Source organism: Dendrobates tinctorius, unplaced genomic scaffold (genome assembly GCF_039654945.1).
Source record: "Dendrobates tinctorius isolate UK_male_01 unplaced genomic scaffold, ASM3965494v1 ptg000236l, whole genome shotgun sequence".
NCBI lineage: Eukaryota > Metazoa > Chordata > Amphibia > Anura > Dendrobatidae > Dendrobates > Dendrobates tinctorius.
Window position 1 is genome coordinate 3,482,403 of NW_027361903.1, and position 23,551 is coordinate 3,505,953.

Below are 23,551 nucleotides of genomic sequence, written 5' to 3' on the forward strand. Positions count from 1 at the left end.
GACTACTACCTCTAATATCCCACATCATTCCATCAGCCAGAGCCACCGGACTACTACCACTAATATCCCACATCATCCTGTCAGCCAGAGCCACCGGACTGCTACCACTAATATCCCACATCATCCCGTCAGCCAGAGCCACCGGACTACTACCCCTAATATCCCGCATCATCCCGTCAGCCAGAGCCACCGGACTACTACCCCTAATATCCCACATCATCCCGTCAGAGCCACCAGACTACTACCCCTAATATCCCGCATCATCCCGTCAGCCAGAGCCACCTGACTACTACCACTAATAACCCACATCATCCCATCAGCCAGAGCCACCGGACTACTACCCCTAATATCCCACATCATCCCGTCAGCCAGAGCCACCTGACTACTACCACTAATAACCCACATCATCCCATCAGCCAGAGCCACCGAACTACTACCCCTAATATCCCACATCATCCCGTCAGAGCCACCGGACTACTACCCCTAATATCCCACATCACCCCGTCAGAGCCACCGGACTACTACCCCTAATATCCCACATCATCCCGTCAGCCAGAGCCACCGGACTACTACCTCTAATATCCCACATCATTCCATCAGCCAGAGCCACCGGACTACTACCACTAATATCCCACATCATCCTGTCAGCCAGAGCCACCGGACTGCTACCACTAATATCCCACATCATCCCGTCAGCCAGAGCCACCGGACTACTACCCCTAATATCCCGCATCATCCCGTCAGCCAGAGCCACCGGACTACTACCCCTAATATCCCACATCATCCCGTCAGAGCCACCAGACTACTACCCCTAATATCCCGCATCATCCCGTCAGCCAGAGCCACCGGACTACTACCCCTAATATCCCGCATCATCCCGTCAGCCAGAGCCACCGGACTACTACCCCTAATATCCCGCATCATCCCGTCAGCCAGAGCCACCGGACTACTACCCCTAATATCCCACATCATCCCGTCAGAGCCACCAGACTACTACCCCTAATATCCCGCATCATCCCGTCAGCCAGAGCCACCGGACTACTACCCCTAATATCCCGCATCATCCCGTCAGCCAGAGCCACCGGACTACTACCCCTAATATCCCACATCATCCCGTCAGAGCCACCAGACTACTACCCCTAATATCCCACATCATCCCATCAGCCAGAGCCACCGGACTACTACCCCTAATATCCCGCATCATCCCGTCAGCCAGAGCCACCGGACTACTACCCCTAATATCCCGCATCATCCCGTCAGCCAGAGCCACCGGACTACTACCCCTAATATCCCACATCATCCCATCAGCCAGAGCCACCTGACTACTACCACTAATAACCCACATCATCCCATCAGCCAGAGCCACCGAACTACTACCCCTAATATCCCACATCATCCCGTCAGCCAGAGCTACCGGACTACTACCCCTAATATCCCACATCAGCCAGAGCCACCGGACTCCTACCCCTAATATGCCACATCACCCCGTCAGAGCCACCGGACTACTACCTCTAATATCCCACATCATCCCGTCAGCCAGAGCCACCGGACTACTACCTCTAATATCCCACATCACTCCATCAGCCAGAGCCACCGGACTACTACCCCTAATATCCCACATCATCCCGTCAGCCAGAGCCACCGGACTACTACCACTAATATCCCACATCATCCCGTCAGCCAGAGCCACCGGACTACTACTACTAATATCCCACATCATCCCGTCAGCCAGAGCCACCGGACTACTACCCCTAATATCCCACATCGCCCCGTCAGCCAGAGCCACCGGACTACTACCCCTAATATCCCACATCAGCCAGAGCCACCGGACTACTACCCCTAATATCCCACATCGTTCCGTCAGCCAGAGCCACCGGACTACTACCCCTAATATCCCACATCAGCCAGAGCCACCGGACTACTACCCCTAATATCCCACATCGTCCCGTCAGCCAGAGCCACCGGAATACTACCCCTAATATCCCACATCAGCCAGAGCCACCGGACTACTACCCCTAATATCCCACGTCAGCCAGAGCCACCGGACTACTACCCCTAATATCCCACATCAGCCAGAGCCACCGGACTACTACCCCTAATATCCCACATCACCCCGTCAGCCAGAGCCACCGGACTACTACCACTAATATCCCACATCATCCCGTCAGCCAGAGCCACCGGACTACTACCCCTAATATCCCACATCGTCCCGTCAGACAGAGCCACCGGACTACTACCTCTAATATCCCACATCGTCCCGTCAGCCAGAGCCACCGGACTACTACCACTAATATCCCACATCGTCCCGTCAGCCAGAGCCACCGGACTACTACCCCTAATATCCCACATCGTCCCGTCAGCCAGAGCCACCGGACTACTACCCCTAATATCCCACATCGTCCCGTCAGACAGAGGTACCAGACTACTACCCCTAATATCCCACATCATCCCGTCAGCCAGAGCTACCGGACTACTACCCCTAATATCCCACATCATCCCGTCAGCCACAGCCACCGGACTACTACCCCTAATATCCCACATCGTCCCGTCAGACAGAGCTACCGGACTACTACCACTAATATCCCACATCGTCCCGTCAGCCACAGCCACCGGACTACAACCCCTAATATCCCACATCATCCCGTCAGACAGAGCCACCGGACTACTACTCCTAATATCCCACATCGTCCCGTCAGCCAGAGTCACCGGACTACTACCCCTAATATCCCACATCGTCTCGTCAGCCAGAGCCACCGGACTACTACCACTAATATCCCACATCGTCCCGTCAGCCAGAGCCACCGGACTACTACCCCTAATATACCACATTGTCCCGTCAGACAGAGCCACCGGACTACTACCTCTAATATCCCACATCGTCCCGTCAGCCAGAGTCACCGGACTACTACCCCTAATATCCCACATCGTCCCGTCAGCCAGAGTCACCGGACTACTACCTCTAATATCCCACATCGTCCCGTCAGCCAGAGCCACCGGACTACTACCACTAATATCCCACATCGTCCCGTCAGACAGAGCCACCGGACTACTACCCCTAATATCCCACATCGTCCCGTCAGCCAGAGTCACCGGACTACTACCTCTAATATCCCACATCGTCCCGTCAGCCAGAGCCACCGGACTACTACCCCTAATATACCACATCGTCCCGTCAGACAGAGGTACCGGACTACTACCCCTAATATCCCACATCATCCCGTCAGACAGAGCTACCGGACTACTACCACTAATATCCCACATCGTCCCGTCAGCCACAGCCACCGGACTACTACCCCTAATATCCCACATCGTCCCGTCAGACAGAGCCACCGGACTACTACTCCTAATATCCCACATCGTCCCGTCAGCCAGAGTCACCGGACTACTACCCCTAATATCCCACATCGTCCCGTCAGCCAGAGCCACCGGACTACTACCACTAATATCCCACATCGTCCCGTCAGCCAGAGCCACCGGACTACTACCCCTAATATACCACATTGTCCCGTCAGACAAAGCCACCGGACTACTACCTCTAATATCCCACATCGTCCCGTCAGCCAGAGTCACCGGACTACTACCCCTAATATCCCACATCGTCCCGTCAGCCAGAGTCACCGGACTACTACCTCTAATATCCCACATCGTCCCGTCAGCCAGAGCCACCGGACTACTACCACTAATATCCCACATTGTCCCGTCAGACAGAGCCACCGGACTACTACCCCTAATATCCCACATCGTCCCGTCAGCCAGAGTCACCGGACTACTACCTCTAATATCCCACATCGTCCCGTCAGCCAGAGCCACCGGACTACTACCCCTAATATACCACATCGTCCCGTCAGACAGAGCCACCGGACTACTACCTCTAATATCCCACATCATCCCGTCAGCCAGAGCCACCGGACTACTACCCCTAATATCCCACATCGTCCCGTCAGCCAGAGCCACCGGACTACTACCCCTAATATACCACATCGTCCCGTCAGACAGAGCCACCGGACTACTACCTCTAATATCCCACATCATCCCGTCAGCCAGAGTCACCGGACTACTACCCCTAATATCCCACATCGTCCCGTCAGACAGAGCCACCGGACTACTCCCCCTAATATCCCACATCGTCCCGTCAGCCAGAGTCACCGGACTACTACCTCTAATATCCCACATCGTCCCGTCAGCCAGAGCCACCGGACTACTACCACTAATATCCCACATCGTCCCGTCAGGCAGAGCCACCGGACTACTACCCCTAATATCCCACATCGTCCCGTCAGCCAGAGCCACCGGACTACTACCCCTAATATCCCACATCGTCCCGTCAGACAGAGGTACCGGACTACTACCCCTAATATCCCACATCATCCCGTCAGCCAGAGCTACCGGACTACTACCACTAATATCCCACATCATCCCGTCAGCCACAGCCACCGGACTACTACCCCTAATATCCCACATCATCCCGTCAGCCACAGCCACCGGACTACTACCCCTAATATCCCACATCATCCCGTCAGCCACAGCCACCGGACTACTACCCCTAATATCCCACATCGTCCCGTCAGACAGAGCTACCGGACTACTACCACTAATATCCCACATCGTCCCGTCAGCCACAGCCACCGGACTACTACCCCTAATATCCCACATCGTCCCGTCAGACAGAGCCACCGGACTACTACCCCTAATATCCCACATCGTCCCGTCAGCCAGAGTCACCGGACTACTACCCCTAATATCTCACATCGTCCCGTCAGCCAGAGCCACCGGACTACTACCACTAATATCCCACATCGTCCCGTCAGCCAGAGCCACCGGACTACTACCCCTAATATACCACATCGTCCCGTCAGACAGAGCCACCGGACTACTACCTCTAATATCCCACATCATCCCGTCAGCCAGAGTCACCGGACTACTACCCCTAATATACCACATCGTCCCGTCAGACAGAGCCACCGGACTACTACCCCTAATATCCCACATCGTCCCGTCAGCCAGAGTCACCGGACTACTTCCTCTAATATCCCACATCGTCCCGTCAGCCAGAGCCACCGGACTACTACCCCTAATATACCACATCGTCCAGTCAGACAGAGCCACCGGACTACTACCCCTAATATACCACATCGTCCCGTCAGACAGAGCCACCGGACTACTACCCCTAATATCCCACATCGTCCCGTCAGCCAGAGCCACCGGACTACTACCCCTAATATACCACATCGTCCAGTCAGACAGAGCCACCGGACTACTACCCCTAATATACCACATCGTCCCGTCAGACAGAGCCACCGGACTACTACCCCTAATATCCCACATCGTCCCGTCAGCCAGAGTCACCGGACTACTACCTCTAATATCCCACATCGTCCCGTCAGCCAGAGCCACCGGACTACTACCCCTAATATACCACATCGTCCCGTCAGACAGAGCCACCGGACTACTACCTCTAATATCCCACATCGTCCCGTCAGCCAGAGCCACCGGACTACTACCCCTAATATACCACATCGTCCCGTCAGACAGAGCCACCGGACTACTACCTCTAATATCCCACATCGTCCCGTCAGCCAGAGCCACCGGACTACTACCCCTAATATCCCACATCGTCCCGTCAGCCAGAGTCACCGGACTACTACCTCTAATATCCCACATCGTCCCGTCAGCCAGAGCCACCGGACTACTACCACTAATATCCCACATCGTCCCGTCAGACAGAGCCACCGGACTACTACCCCTAATATCCCACATCGTCCCGTCAGCCAGAGTCACCGGACTACTACCTCTAATATCCCACATCGTCCCGTCAGCCAGAGCCACCGGACTACTACCCCTAATATACCACATCGTCCCGTCAGACAGAGCCACCGGACTACTACCTCTAATATCCCACATCATCCCGTCAGCCAGAGCCACCGGACTACTACCCCTAATATACCACATCGTCCCGTCAGACAGAGCCACCGGACTACTACCTCTGATATCCCACATCGTCCCGTCAGCCAGAGCCACCGGACTACTACCCCTAATATCCCACATCGTCCCGTCAGCCAGAGCCACCGGACTACTACCCCTAATATACCACATCGTCCCGTCAGACAGAGCCACCGGACTACTACCTCTAATATCCCACATCATCCCGTCAGCCAGAGTCACCGGACTACTACCCCTAATATCCCACATCGTCCCGTCAGACAGAGCCACCGGACTACTCCCCCTAATATCCCACATCGTCCCGTCAGCCAGAGTCACCGGACTACTACCTCTAATATCCCACATCGTCCCGTCAGCCAGAGCCACCGGACTACTACCACTAATATCCCACATCGTCCCGTCAGGCAGAGCCACCGGACTACTACCCCTAATATCCCACATCGTCCCGTCAGCCAGAGCCACCGGACTACTACCCCTAATATCCCACATCGTCCCGTCAGACAGAGGTACCGGACTACTACCCCTAATATCCCACATCATCCCGTCAGCCAGAGTCACCGGACTACTACCTCTAATATCCCACATCGTCCCGTCAGCCAGAGCCACCGGACTACTACCCCTAATATACCACATCGTCCCGTCAGACAGAGCCACCGGACTACTACCTCTAATATCCCACATCGTCCCGTCAGCCAGAGCCACCGGACTACTACCCCTAATATACCACATCGTCCCGTCAGACAGAGCCACCGGACTACTACCTCTAATATCCCACATCGTCCCGTCAGCCAGAGCCACCGGACTACTACCCCTAATATCCCACATCGTCCCGTCAGCCAGAGCCACCGGACTACTACCACTAATATCCCACATCGTCCCGTCAGACAGAGCCACCGGACTACTACCCCTAATATCCCACATCGTCCCGTCAGCCAGAGTCACCGGACTACTACCTCTAATATCCCACATCGTCCCGTCAGCCAGAGCCACCGGACTACTACCCCTAATATACCACATCGTCCCGTCAGACAGAGCCACCGGACTACTACCTCTAATATCCCACATCATCCCGTCAGCCAGAGCCACCGGACTACTACCCCTAATATACCACATCGTCCCGTCAGACAGAGCCACCGGACTACTACCTCTGATATCCCACATCGTCCCGTCAGCCAGAGCCACCGGACTACTACCCCTAATATCCCACATCGTCCCGTCAGCCAGAGCCACCGGACTACTACCCCTAATATACCACATCGTCCCGTCAGACAGAGCCACCGGACTACTACCTCTAATATCCCACATCATCCCGTCAGCCAGAGTCACCGGACTACTACCCCTAATATCCCACATCGTCCCGTCAGACAGAGCCACCGGACTACTCCCCCTAATATCCCACATCGTCCCGTCAGCCAGAGTTACCGGACTACTACCTCTAATATCCCACATCGTCCCGTCAGCCAGAGCCACCGGACTACTACCACTAATATCCCACATCGTCCCGTCAGGCAGAGCCACCGGACTACTACCCCTAATATCCCACATCGTCCCGTCAGCCAGAGCCACCGGACTACTACCCCTAATATCCCACATTGTCCCGTCAGACAGAGGTACCGGACTACTACCCCTAATATCCCACATCATCCCGTCAGCCAGAGCTACCGGACTACTACCACTAATATCCCACATCATCCCGTCAGCCACAGCCACCGGACTACTACCCCTAATATCCCACATCATCCCGTCAGCCACAGCCACCGGACTACTACCCCTAATATCCCACATCATCCCGTCAGCCACAGCCACCGGACTACTACCCCTAATATCCCACATCATCCCGTCAGACAGAGCTACCGGACTACTACCACTAATATCCCACATCGTCCCGTCAGCCACAGCCACCGGACTACTACCCCTAATATCCCACATCGTCCCGTCAGACAGAGCCACCGGACTACTACCCCTAATATCCCACATCGTCCCGTCAGCCAGAGTCACCGGACTACTACCCCTAATATCCCACATCGTCCCGTCAGCCAGAGCCACCGGACTACTACCACTAATATCCCACATCGTCCCGTCAGCCAGAGCCACCGGACTACTACCCCTAATATACCACATCGTCCCGTCAGACAGAGCCACCGGACTACTACCTCTAATATCCCACATCATCCCGTCAGCCAGAGTCACCGGACTACTACCCCTAATATACCACATCGTCCCGTCAGACAGAGCCACCGGACTACTACCCCTAATATCCCACATCGTCCCGTCAGCCAGAGTCACCGGACTACTTCCTCTAATATCCCACATCGTCCCGTCAGCCAGAGCCACCGGACTACTACCCCTAATATACCACATCGTCCCGTCAGACAGAGCCACCGGACTACTGCCTCTAATATCCCACATCGTCCCGTCAGCCAGAGCCAACGGACTACTACCCCTAATATCCCACATCGTCCCGTCAGCCAGAGCCACCGGACTACTACCCCTAATATACCACATCGTCCCGTCAGACAGAGCCACCGGACTACTACCTCTAATATCCCACATCGTCCCGTCATCCAGAGTCACCGGACTACTACCCCTAATATACCACATCGTCCCGTCAGACAGAGCCACCGGACTAGTACCCCTAATATCCCACATCGTCCCGTCAGCCAGAGTCACCGGACTACTACCTCTAATATCCCACATCGTCCCGTCAGCCAGAGCCACCAGACTACTACCCCTAATATACCACATCGTCCCGTCAGACAGAGCCACCGGACTACTACCTCTAATATCCCACATCGTCCCGTCAGCCAGAGCCACCGGACTACTACCCCTAATATACCACATCGTCCCGTCAGACAGAGCCACCGGACTACTACCTCTAATATCCCACATCGTCCCGTCAGCCAGAGCCAACGGACTACTACCCCTAATATCCCACATCGTCCCGTCAGCCAGAGCCACCGGACTACTACCCCTAATATACCACATCGTCCCGTCAGACAGAGCCACCGGACTACTACCTCTAATATCCCACATCGTCCCGTCATCCAGAGTCACCGGACTACTACCCCTAATATACCACATCGTCCCGTCAGACAGAGCCACCGGACTAGTACCCCTAATATCCCACATCGTCCCGTCAGCCAGAGTCACCGGACTACTACCTCTAATATCCCACATCGTCCCGTCATCCAGAGCCACCGGACTACTACCCCTAATATACCACATCGTCCCGTCAGACAGAGCCACCGGACTACTACCTCTAATATCCCACATCGTCCCGTCAGCCAGAGCCACCGGACTACTACCCCTAATATACCACATCGTCCCGTCAGCCAGAGTCACCGGACTACTACCCCTAATATCCCACATCGTCCCGTCAGCCAGAGCCACCGGACTACTACCACTAATATCCCACATCGTCCCGTCAGCCAGAGCCACCGGACTACTACCCCTAATATACCACATCGTCCCGTCAGACAGAGCCACCGGACTACTACCTCTAATATCCCACATCATCCCGTCAGCCAGAGTCACCGGACTACTACCCCTAATATACCACATCGTCCCGTCAGACAGAGCCACCGGACTACTACCCCTAATATCCCACATCGTCCCGTCAGCCAGAGTCACCGGACTACTTCCTCTAATATCCCACATCGTCCCGTCAGCCAGAGCCACCGGACTACTACCCCTAATATACCACATCGTCCAGTCAGACAGAGCCACCGGACTACTACCCCTAATATACCACATCGTCCCGTCAGACAGAGCCACCGGACTACTACCCCTAATATCCCACATCGTCCCGTCAGCCAGAGTCACCGGACTACTACCTCTAATATCCCACATCGTCCCGTCAGCCAGAGCCACCGGACTACTACCCCTAATATACCACATCGTCCCGTCAGACAGAGCCACCGGACTACTACCTCTAATATCCCACATCGTCCCGTCAGCCAGAGCCAACGGACTACTACCCCTAATATCCCACATCGTCCCGTCAGCCAGAGCCACCGGACTACTACCCCTAATATACCACATCGTCTCGTCAGACAGAGCCACCGGACTACTACCTCTTATATCCCACATCGTCCCGTCATCCAGAGTCACCGGACTACTACCCCTAATATACTACATCGTCCCGTCAGACAGAGCCACCGGACTAGTACCCCTAATATCCCACATCGTCCCGTCAGCCAGAGTCACCGGACTACTACCTCTAATATCCCACATCTTCCCGTCAGCCAGAGCCACCGGACTACTACCCCTAATATACCACATCGTCCCGTCAGACAGAGCCACCGGACTACTACCTCTAATATCCCACATCGTCCCGTCAGCCAGAGCCACCGGACTACTACCCCTAATATACCACATCGTCCCGTCAGACAGAGCCACCGGACTACTACCTCTAATATCCCACATCGTCCCGTCAGCCAGAGCCACCGGACTACTACCCCTAATATACCACATCGTCCCGTCAGCCAGAGCCACCGGACTACTACCTCTAATATCCCACATCGTCCCGTCAGCCAGAGCCACCGGACTACTACCCCTAATATCCCACATCATCCCGTCTGACAGAGCCACCGGACTACTACCCCTAATATCCCACATCATCCCGTCATACAGAGCCACCGGACTACGACCTCTAATATCCCACATCATCCCGTCAGCCAGAGCCACCGGACTACTACCCCTAATATCCCACATCATCCCGTCAGCCAGAGCCACCGGACTACTACCTCTAATATCCCACATCATCCCGTCAGACAGAGCCACCGGACTACTACCCCTAACATCCCACATCATTCCGTCAGCCAGAGCCACCTAACTACTACCCCTAATATCCCACATCATCCCGTCAGCCAGAGCCACCGGACTACTACCCCTAATATCCCACATCATCCCGTCAGCCAGAGCCACCGGACTATTACCACTAATATCCCACATCATCCCGTCAGCCAGAGCCACTGAACTACTACCCCTAATATCCCACATCATCCCGTCAGCCAGAGCCACCGGACTACTACCTCTAATATCCCACATCATCCCGTCAGACAGAGCCACCGGACTACTACCCCTAATATCCCACATCATCCCGTCAGCCAGAGCCACCGGACTACTACCTCTAATATCCCACATCATCCCGTCAGCCAGAGCCACCGGACTATTACCACTAATATCCCACATCATCCCGTCAGCCAGAGCCACCGGACTACTACCCCTAATATCCCACATCATCCCGTCAGCCAGAGCCACCGGACTACTACCTCTAATATCCCACATCATCCCGTCAGACAGAGCCACCGGACTACTACCCCTAACATCCCACATCATTCCGTCAGCCAGAGCCACCTAACTACTACCCCTAATATCCCACATCATCCCGTCAGCCAGAGCCACCGGACTACTACCCCTAATATCCCACATCATCCCGTCAGCCAGAGCCACCGGACTATTACCACTAATATCCCACATCATCCCGTCAGCCAGAGCCACCGGACTACTACCCCTAATATCCCACATCATCCCGTCAGCCAGAGCCACCGGACTACTACCTCTAATATCCCACATCATCCCGTCAGACAGAGCCACCGGACTACCACCACTAATATCCCACATCATCCCGTCAGCCAGAGCCACCGGACTCCTACCCCTAATATCCCACATCACCCCGTCAGCCAGAGCCACCGGACTACTACCCCTAATATCCCACATCATCCCGTCAGCCAGAGCCACCGGACTACTACCCCTAACATCCCACATCATTCCGTCAGCCAGAGCCACCTAACTACTACCCCTAACATCCCACATCATCCCGTCAGCCAGAGCCACCGGACTACTACCCCTAATATCCCACATCATCCCGTCAGCCAGAGCCACCGGACTATTACCACTAATATCCCACATCATCCCGTCAGCCAGAGCCACCGAACTACTACCCTTAATATCCCACATCATCCCGTCAGCCAGAGCCACCGGACTACTACCACTAATATCCCACATCAGCCCGTCAGCCAGAGCCACCGGACTACTACCTCTAATATCCCACATCAGCCCGTCAGCCAGAGCCACCGGACTACTACCCCTAATATCCCACATCAGCCAGAACCACCGGACTACTACCCCTAATATCCCACATCATCCCGTCAGCCAGAGCCACTGAACTACTACCCTTAATATCCCACATCATCCCGTCAGCCAGAGCCACCGGACTACTACCTCTAATATCCCACATCATCCCGTCAGCCAGAGCCACTGAACTACTACCCTTAATATCCCACATCATCCCGTCAGCCAGAGCCACCGGACTACTACCCCTAATATCCCACATCAGCCAGAACCACCGGACTGCTACCACTAATATCCCACATCATCCCGTCAGCCAGAGCCACCGGACTACTCCCCCTAATATCCCACATCATCCCGTCAGCCAGAGCCACCGGACTGAGAAATAGAAAGAAATAGGAAGAAATAGAGCGTATTCAGACATTACAGAATAGGATCACAGCTGGTTCTTTCTTTTAGAGCATCGCTTAAAAACAGGCAGAGAATTGATTTATCTCACAAGAAGAACCAGCTGTGATCCCGGCTGTTCTGTCTGTATACTCACTATTTCTTCCCCCTGCCCAGGAGCTGTGGTATGATCAGACCATGTTCTTGCGTGGTCAGACATGACCATTACACAGCAGGGCACATGTATAAGATTATCTCAGCACAGGAACATTTTATTTAAACACATCCAATTGTGGAAATTCTTATTAATCCAAGATCTATTGATTAAAATCAACTTCGTTTGTGGAAAACATGGATTTTTGTGATAACTCACCGTAAAATCCTTTTCTCCGAGACGCTCACTGGGGGACACAGGTACTGTGGGTGTATGCTACTTCCGCCTCGAGGCTGTCACTAAGTGAAAAAAAGAGGTTCGCTTCTCCTCCACCGTATACACCCTCGTCCCGATTGCGGGCGGAAACCAGTTTGGTGCAAAAGCAGTAGGAGATCAAACAAAAATCAAACAACATCAACCTTAATGCAGGTAACAACAGGTCTAGTAAATAACCACCCTAATCTCATACAGAGAGCATATTAATTAAATAAACAGAAGCCAACTTGGCTAATAGGGAGGGTGCTGTGTCCCCCAATGAGCGTCTCGGAGAAAAGGATTTTACGGTGAGTTATCATAAAAATCCATGTTTCTCCTTCACCTCAATGGGGGACACAGGTACTGTGGGACGTCCTAAAGCAGTCCTTGGGTGGGAAGTTGATTCACCGATCCAAGCTACATGCCACTGCTGCTTGGAGAATTCTTCTACCCAGGTTCGCATCCGCCGAAGCCTGAGTATGGATATTGTAATGTTTAGTAAACGTGTGCAGGCTGGACCAGGTCGCTGCCTTGCAAACCTGTTCCACCGAAGCCTGGTGCCGAAGCGCCCAAGAGGCGCCCACTGCCCGAGTAGTGTGCTCTGCTCCCTGCTGGAATAGGCCCGCCTCTGATGTGGTAGGACTCCTGAATAACCAAACGAATCCATCTGGCTATGGTCAATTTTGAGGCAGCGAGTCCCTTCCTGCGACCTTCAGGGAGCACGAACAGCGCATTTGACTGACGTAAGGGTGCCGTCCGCGACACGTACCTCCTGAGGGCTCTCACCAGGTCTAACGTATGCAGGGCCTTTTCCACACGGTGTACCGGTGCTGTACAGAAAGAGGGCAACACAATATCCTCATTAATATGAAACGACTTTTAGCAAAAAAGGAGGAGCTGATCTAAGAACCACCTTGCATTTGTGAAAGGTCAGAAACGGGGCTCGGCCAGATAACGCTGCCAGCTCCGAGACCCGCCTGATTGATGTTATAGCTACCAGAAACACCACCTTCCAGGAAAGGTATGACAAAGATATCCTTTAGCGACTCGAATGGAGGTTCCTGCAGAACACTTAGGACCAGGTTAAGGTCCCAGGCGTCCATAGGTGCCTTATAGGGCGGTACCAAGTAGGAGACCCCCTGGATGAAAGTCTTTACCTGCAAGTTGGTAGCAATCCTGCGCTGAAAAAGGACGGATAAAGCCGATATCTGTCTCCTGAGAGAACTGGGGGCCAAGCCTGAGTCTAGGCCAGACTGGAGAAAGCCAAGATATTAGGGATGGAGAACCTCAGTGGCGAACAACTGTTGCCTCGACACCATGCAAAGAACACCTTCCAGGTGTGGTAAATTCGTGCTGAGGCAGGCTTCCGGGCGCTAACCATCGTAGCAACCACTTTGCGCCCAAACCCCGCCTGCGTCAGAATCCAAGATTCAACGGCCAAACTGTCAAACACAGGGCCCCTGAGTTCGGGTGGCAGATCAGCCCTTGAGAAAGTAGATCTGGGCGCTCTGGCAGTCGTCATGGAACGTCGACGGGCAGCTGCACTAGATCTGCGTACCACGCCCGACAAGGCCAGTCTGGGGCCAGCAGAATCACTGGCACCCCATCTGCCTTCATCTTCTTGATGACCCTCCGAAGTAGTGGCAGCGGGGGGAATAGGTATAGTAGGCGAAACATTCCATGGCAGAACCAGCGCATCCACGGCGATTGCCTGCGGGTCCCGGGACCGAGCGACAAATACGGACACCTTGGCGTTTACCCTGGAAGCCATCAGATCCACATCTGGTGTTCCCCACCATTGGCAAATCTGCTGAAAGACCTCTGGGTGTAGTGACCATTCCCCGGCGCAAGCCCCTGCCGGCTGGGGAAGTCTGCCGCCCAGTTCTCTACCCCCGGGATGTGGACCGCCGATATCAGCGAGCGGTTCCTCTCGGCCCAGCAAAGCACGTGCCCTACCTCGCGCATGGTTGCCCTGCTGCGGGTGCCCCCTTGGTGATTTATGTAAGCCACCGCCGTGGGGTTGTCCGACTGAACTCGGACAGGGCGGCCTGCTAGAAGGTGATAAAACCATTGCAGAGTCAGCCAGATCGCCCATATCTCCAAGTTGATCGGGAGGCGTGCCTCCTGTGGCGACCACCGTCTCTGGGTCGTGTGGTGGCGAAAAACCGCTCCCCAGCTGAGAAGGCTGGTGTCGGTTGTGACCACCAGTCACTGCTCCGGGGGAAAGGATTTTTCCCTGAAGAAGGGATGAACTGATTGTCCACCACTCTAGTGACTGTATGACCTGAGAGGACAACCGGTACCGATGATCGAGCGTGAATGGGTTCTTGTCCCAGGCTGACAAGAGGGCGTGCTGCAGGGGGCGAAGATGGAACTGGGCAAACAGGATCGCTTCCATCGCTGCCACCATTTTCCTAGAATCCTCATGCAGAAACGGATGGTGTGAGGGACTGGTTGGCGCAGTACCCGCACTCCCTGCCGGAGGGCTAGGGCCTTGTTTCGAGGGAGAATTACCAACCCTCGGCAAGTGTCGAAGGTCATCCCTAAAAAGGAAATTCTCTGAGCTGGAACAAGGAATGACTTCTTTACATTGACCAACCTCCCTAAGCAGGCAAGAGTATCTAGCGTAATGCTGACACTTTCCTCGCATGCCCGCCTTGAAGGGCCCTTGACCAAGAGGTCGTCGAAGTAGGGGAATACGACTATGCCCCGGGAGTGCCATGACCTTTGTGAACACTCTGGGGGCAGTGGCTAGCCCGAAGGGCAGCGCTGCAAACTGAAAATGTAGACCGTTCATGACGAAGCGTAGAAACCTTTGATGCAGAAGGAAAATGGGGATATGTAGATAGGCGTCCTGGATATCGATAGAGGCCCAGTACTCTCCCTGCCCCATTGCCGATATGACGTAACGGAGAGACTCCATCCGGAAATGTCTGATCCTGATAAATTTGTTCAGGAGCTTTAGAACCAAAACGGGTCTGACAGTCCCGTCATTTTGGGGACTGCAAACAGATTGGAATAGAAGCCCTGCATCTTCTCGTTTTCCGGTACCGGAATGATAACTCCGTTGTGGCTAAGCAAATCGATGGCTACTAGTAAAGCCTTTGCCCGGGTATCCACTTTGGGAAGACGGGAAATAAAAAATCGTCTTGGGGGTACCTGACAAATTCTATCTTGTAACCTGTGGACACCAGCTCTCTCACCCATGTGTCGTGTGCGACATTGAGCCAGGTGTGGTGAAACCGGAGTAGGCGGCCGCCTACCTTGCTGGTGCCGCCTGACAAATGCCCTGAGTGATTTGGCTGAAGATCTTTGGGACCTGGATCCCCTCGACCTGGACTGGTTAGCATGCATCCTCCCTATTCTGGTTGGGGTGCCCTGATGCAGCGGAATTAGCCGCCGTAGTCCACCCGGGGTTGCGAAAGGCCTGAAAACGCGCCTGAAACTGGTGACGAAACGGCTGTTTGACCTTTTCTTGAGGAAGAAAACCGCTCTTGCCTCCTGTGGAGTCGGAGATGAGCTGATCTAACTTCTCTCCGAACAGGCGGGCTCACTGGTATGGTAGTGCTGTCAAGGACTTTTTTGAGGCTGAATCAGCCCGCCATGTCCTTAACCATAGCGCTCTCCTAATGGAGATTGCATTTGCGGCCGCAAGTGCCGCGCAGTTGGCTGCATCTAAAGATGCATTAATCAAGTAGTTCCCCACCATGGCTATCTGATTTGTGATTTCCGATACTTCCGCTGGTAGGTCTATGTCCTGCAAGGCTCTATTCCAAGTTTCTGACCAAGAAATCATGGCCTTGGCTACCCACATTGCTGCGAACGAGGGAGAGCGTGCTGATCCTGATGCCTCAAACACTGAGCGAGCCAAGTTCTCTATGAGACGATCAGTGGGATCCTTAATAGAAGAACCACTAGGTACGGATAGTAGAGTTTTTGTAGCCATGCGCGACACAGGTGGATCCACCGTTGGGGATTCCGTCCACTTTTTACGGACATCCGGGGCAAAAGGATACTTCGCCTTGAGTGCCTTCTGGCCCGAGAACCGCCTGTCCGGCTGTTCTCTGTGTCTTAGCACAATGTCCTCAAATTCAGGGTGAGTGCAAAATACTCTATGGGGACACTTGACTCGCTTAAATGACACCTTATGGCCCGCAGCCAGAGTGGAATCATCCTCAATCCTCAGAGTCTGGTTGTCAGCTTCTATGAGACTGTCAACTGTTTCCTGACCACCTGGCGCATCTAGGTCAAGGGGTACGTCCGAGTCTTGCACGCTATCGACTGCTGGTGACGGGGAGCGAGAAGCAGAGCTCACGAATGCCGAGGCACCGGATAGAATCATAGAATCGTAGAGTTGGAAGGGACCTCCTGGGCCATCTGGTCCAACCCCCTGCTCAAAGCAGGATTCGCTAAATCATCCCAGTCAGATGTCTGTCCAGCCTCTGTTTGAAGACTTCCATTGAAGGAGAACTCACCACTTCTCGTGGCAGCCTGTTCCACTCATTGATCACTCTAACTGTCAAAAAGTTTTTTCTAATATCTAATCTGTGTCTCCTCCCATTCAGTTTCATCCCATTGCTTCTAGTCTTTCCTTGGGCAAATGAGAATAAAGTTGATCCTTCTACAATGTGACAGCCCTTTAGATATTTGTAGACAGCTATTAAGTCTCCTCTCAGTCTTCTCTTTTGCAAACTAAACATTCCCAAATCCTGCAACCTTTCCTCATAAGACAGGGTTTGCAGACCAGTCACCATTCTGGTCGCTCTTTTCTGAACTTGCTCCAGTTTGTTGATGTCTTTTTTAAAATGTGGTGCCCAAAACTGGACACAATATTCCAGATGAGGTCTGACCAAAGAGGAGTAGAGGGAAATAATGACTTCACGTGATCTAGACTGTATGCTTCTGTTAATACATCCTAGAATTGCATTTGCCTTTTTTGCTGCTGCATCACACTGTTGACTCATATTCAGTCTGTGATCTATTAGTATACCCAAGTCTTTTTCACATGTGCTGTCACTTAGCCCTATTCCTCCCATTATATGCTTTTTTCATTTTTATTGCCCAGATGTAGTACTTTGCATTTCTCCCTGTTAAAAACCATTCTGTTAGTTGCTGCCCACTTCTCCAGTTTATTTAAATCTTTTTGAATCCTCTCTCACTCTTCTCTAGTACTAGCTATCCCTCCTAGCTTTGTGTCATCAGCAAATTTAATCAGTTTACCCTCAATTCCTTCATCTAAATCATTGATAAAGATGTTGAACAATACAGGGCCCAGGACAGAGCCCTGTGGTACCCCACTTGAGACATTCTTCCAACTGGATGTGCAGCCATTTACGACCACTCTTTGGGTCCGATCACTAAGCCAGTTATGAATCCACCTAACAGTTGCCTTGTCCATTCCATACTTAGTCATTTTTTCAATAAGGATTGTATGAGAGACTTTGTCAAATGCTTTGCTGAAGTCAAGATATACTATATCTACAGCATTTCCTTGATCCACCCAATCAGTGATACCGTCATAGAAGGAAATTAAGTTAGTCTGACATGACTTATTAGTTACAAACCCATGCTGACTCTGTTTAATCACTTCATTCTTATCCAGGTACTGACATACATGTTGTTTAATAATTTGTTCAAAGATCTTTCCTGGTATAGAAGTCAGACTCACCGGCCTATAGTTGCCTGGGTCCACCTTCTTCCCCTTTTTGAAGATAGGAACAACATTTGCTCTTCTCCAGTCTTCTGGCACTTCTCCTGTTCTCCAAGAATTTTCAAAGATTATGGAGAGGGGTTCAAAAATTTCTTCTGCTATCTCCTTCAGTACTCTGGGGTGTAATTCATCTGGACCTGGAGACTTGAATTCATTTAGGTTAGCTAAGTGTTTCCTCACTATCTTTCTGTTTATAGATATCCTGGATTCTTCTATTCCCTTAATAGGACAGTGAATAACAGTTGATGTTACATTACCTTTCTGAGAGAAAACAGATGCAAAATAGGAATTTAAAAGTTCAGCCTTCTCGACATCCTGTCTTACCATTTCATCATTTTCATCCTGTAAAAATCCTATAGCATCTTTGACTTTTCTTTTACTTTTGACATATCCCCAAAATCCTTTATTATTGCTTTTGACATCTCTTGCAAGCCTCAATTCATTTTCAGCTTTGAAAAATCTGATTTGTGCCCTGCAGGTTCTGCAGACAGCATTATATTCTTCTTTAGATATGCCTCCCTCTTTCCATTTTATAAACATTTTTTTCTTCCTTTTTAGCATGTGCTTAAGTTCTGTGTTCATCCATCCTGGTTTCCTTAAATGCTTCCTATTCTTCCCTCTTTTCGGAATTGTTAACAACTGTGCTTTGAGAAGATTTCCCATCCTTCCTGGACATTTTTGTCTTTAAGGATATCCAGCCATTGGATCCCTCCAATTCTCTTTCTGAATCCCCTAAAATCTGCCTTTCTGAAATCTAACCTTGACGTCTGAGTCTTCACAGGTCTTCCGCCTCTAGTTATCCAAAATTCTAAAATAGCATGGTCGCTACCTCCTAGGGTCCCAGCCACTTTTACCTCCTCAACCATTTCCTCCCTGTTTATAAGGATTAGATCCAAGGTAGCAGTTCCCCTTGTTTTCTCTCCTACCTTTTGGAAGATAAAGTTGTCAGCAAGAGAGGATAAGAATTTCCTTGACCTGTTAGTTTTGCCTGAGAGATTCCCAACAAATGTCTGGATAGTTGAAATCTCCCATGACAACTATGTCATATTTTTTGGAGAACTTGGCCATTTGATGCATAAAGAGTTCATCCATATCTTCAGCTTGCACAGGCGGCCTGTAGTAAATGCCTACAATGGTGTCCTTTCCATTGTTCTGTCCTTGTATTGTTACCCAAACAGTTTCCACAGAACTCCCAGTCTCTGAAGCTTGGATCTCTGTGCAGATATACGCGTTTCTAACATACAATGCGACACCTCCTCCTCGTTTATCAAGTCTGTGTCTTGTAAATAAGTTGTATCCTTCTAGTCTTGTATTCCAATCATGTGTATTCTCCCACCAAGTTTCAGTGATTCCAATGACATCATATTTCTTTTCCTGTGTTAGTAGTTCCATTTCTCCTTGTTTGTTGCCCATGCTTTGTGCATTAGTATAGAAACATTTTAGTTTGTGATTGGTTTCTCTTTCTCCAATATTTTTATTAATTAGATTCTTTTGTCTTTGTTCTTCCTTTCCACTTCTAATAGCAGAGTTCTCAATAGCATTTGTCAGGTGTATGGCTTTTTCTGGTCTTTTGCTTCCCTTTCCATGTTGTTCTAGTTTAAAGCTCTCCTTACAAGTGTAGCAAGGCGACTTCCAAATACCTGCTTTCCAGTCTTCGTAAGGTGCACCCCATCTCTAGCAAGTAGTCCATCGTATAAGTAGTTCACTCCGTGATCCAGAAATCCAAATCGTTGCTGACGGCACCATCGACGTAGCCAGTTGTTCACCTGCAGAATCTTATTCCACCTCCTTGTTCCATGGCCATCCACTGGGAGGATGGAAGAGAAGACCACCTGCGCTCCCAGTTCTTTCACTTTCTTGCCTAAGTCTTCAAAGTCTCTGCAGATGGTTTCCAGGTCGTTTCTTGCGGTGTCATTTGTCCCCACATGTAGTAGCAGGAATGGGTAGTCATCTGTAGGTCTGAAGAGTCCTGATATCCTGTCAGACACATCTTTAATTTTTGCACCTGGAAGACAGCACATTTCTCTTGAAGTTATATCCGGTCTGCAGATAGCGGCCTCTGTTCCTCTCAACAGGGAATCCCCCATGACCACCACTCTCCGTTTCTTCTTCACAACATTTTTCTTTCTCCATCCAGGAGGACTCTGAAGGCGTACAAGGTTGCTGTTTGTTGGCAAAGTCTTCTCCTGATGTATTTCTTCATCGTTTTCCTGCGTGAGAGCCTGGTACTGGTTCCTGAGCAGTATGGGTGCTGACTGCCTCCTGATCCTCCTGCTTCTCTGGGTCACATGTCTCCATTCCTCTGTTTCTTCAGGTGCACTTCGAATTTCTTCTCTTTCTGTAACATGAAGAGATAATTCTGCTCTGTCCAAGAACTCTTCACCTTCCTTAATGATCTTCAACGTAGCTTAACCTCTCTTCGAGATTTTGCAACTTTTCCTCCAACAGGGACACAAGCTTGCATTTGTGGCATGTGAAGTTTGGCTTTTCCACTGGAAGTCTGTGAACATGTAGCAAGAAATGCAGCTCACCAAATGGCTCCTGGCCTCTTCCATCTTGAGATTTCTTAAAAACGATGAAAGATGAGCCAAAATTCAGATTTCCTCTTTTCAGCTGCAACGGCCAAAACCCAGTGATCGTTGAGCTCGTGGAGACTCTTCACTTATCCCAGAAGGCACTGGGAATATGCAAATGATCTCCTCAAGACTCTTCCCCTGGTTTAGACCGGGAGACGCCGTGTGGGTTCGTTTCCCTCGCGCTTGCCTGGAGTGAGAGCGGCCCCTGCAGGCTGGAGGCTCCTGTTAGGTAGAGGACCCCTCTAAGACAGGCGAACCCCTGTCCCTGCCCCTATCTGGGGCCCGATGGGACTCGATTGCTTTCGTGACGCCATAGATTGCGACAGTGATAACGCCCATTCCGGGGGACTTGGTACACTGGGCTCGGTCGCAGGGGAGTGCTCCTGAGCGCGTTCGGACTCGAAGGCTTTGCATACTCACTCACAATTTTTTTCGGCGTCCGCCCAGGCCACGGGGGGGTGGGGCCGCCGTGACGCGATGCCGAGGGCGGGGACTTCCGGCCGCAGCCTCGATTTTTTCCTCCATCCGGCGGGGGGGGGGGGGGGGCTGGCAGAACCACCGGACCCCAGAATCACTGCCGGGAACGGATCAGTCGCTCCCTGACGCTGCAGGAGCCCTCCCTGGCCATCCACCTCTTCAGCTCAGGTAGAGGGGAGGGGGGCCATATGAAGCAAGGACGGTGCAGGCACCCTAGCTCCATCTAACCCCTTTAAGGGGTGAGGACCGGGACTGTCCGTCACCTTGCCCAACCGCAGTCTTTAGCATTGGTGGGGCAGTGGGGGCCGCACGGACTATGCTTGTGCCTCTGTGCAGCCTAGGGTTTCAATACCCTAGGGTGGACAGGGCTAAGTCCGGCATCATGTCCCACGGTGCGGGAGAGGATATGTGGAGGGACACTCGCACATGCTCGCCTGTTGTTGGTTTGGGGAGATCGGACCCCTTCAATAGGATCCGTCGCCCGTATCTCACTTCCGTGGTCTGACAATATCCCACGGTGCGGGAGAGGATACATGGAGGGACACTCGCACGTGCTCGCCCGTTGTTGGTTTGGGGAGATCGGTCCCCTTCCATAGGATGTCGCCCGTATCTCACCTCCGTGGTTTGACAGTATCCCACGGTGCGGGAGAGGATACGTGGAGGGACACTCGCACATGCTCGCCCGTTGTTGGTTTGGGGAGATCGGACCCCTTCAATATCTCACCTCCGTGGTCTGACAATATCCCACGGTGCAGGAGAGGATACGTGGAGGGACACTCGCACGTGCTCGCCCGTTGTTGGTTTGGGGGGATCGGACCCCTTCCATAGGTTCTGTCGCCCATATCTCACCTCCGTCGTCTGACAATATTCCACGGTGCGGGAGAGGATACGTGGAGGGACACTCGCACATGCTCGCCAGTTGTTGGTTTGGGGAGATCGGACCCCTTCCATAGGATCTGTCGCCCATATCTCACCTCCGTGGTCTGACAATATCCCACGGTGCGGGAGAGGATACGTGGAGGGACACTCACACATGCTCGCCAGTTGTTGGTTTGGGGAGATCGGACCCCTTCCATAGGATCCTTCGCCCGTATCTCACCTCCGTGGTCTAACAATATCCCACGGTGCGGGAGAGGATACATGGAGGGACACTCACACGTGCTCGCCCGTTGTTGTTTTGGGGAGATCGGACCCCTTTTATAGGATCTGTCAATATCCCACGGTGCGGGAGAGGATACGTGGAGGGACACTCGCACATGCTCGCTCGTTGTTGGTTTGGGGAGATCGGACCCTTTCCATAGGATCCGTCGCCCGTATCGCACCTCCGTGGTCTGACAATATCCCACGGTGCGGGAGAGGATACGTGGAGGGACACTCACACGTGCTCGCCCGTTGTTGGTTTGGGGAGATCGGAATCTTTCAATAGGCTCCGTCGCCCCTGTCTTATCTTCATGGGGAAAAAAGAGAAAAAATAAAAAAAGAAACAGTCTCGAGACAGACAGACGTGTGCCTCCAACAGACACTAAGCAAAAAACTGATTCCGCCCGCAATCGGGGCGAGGGTGTATACGGCAGAGGAGGAGCTAACCTCTTTTTTTTCCACTTAGTATCAGCCTCCTGGCGGCAGTAGCATACACCCACAGTACCTGTGTCCCCCACTGAGGCGAAGGAGAAAAACCCTTTAAGTGCCGCAACCCCCACAAGACATAGAGTGGTCACCTTAGATAAGCGAGATACCAGAGAGTCTACCACCGGTGGAGTAGACCAAGAGGCCACCAGCTCTGCTGGGATACCACACCTCCATACAGCTGCGCTTTTGTCGGGGTGTTCCCACTCTCTGTATATCCCTCATGGATCTAGCCACACGTTTACCCCTCCTAAAATCTGTTTCAGTAGTGGTCACTCCTAGAGAGGAGTCAACAGCCGACACCAAACTGTCCACCACCTCCCTCAGCTTTCCCACCTGATATAGATCTAGAAC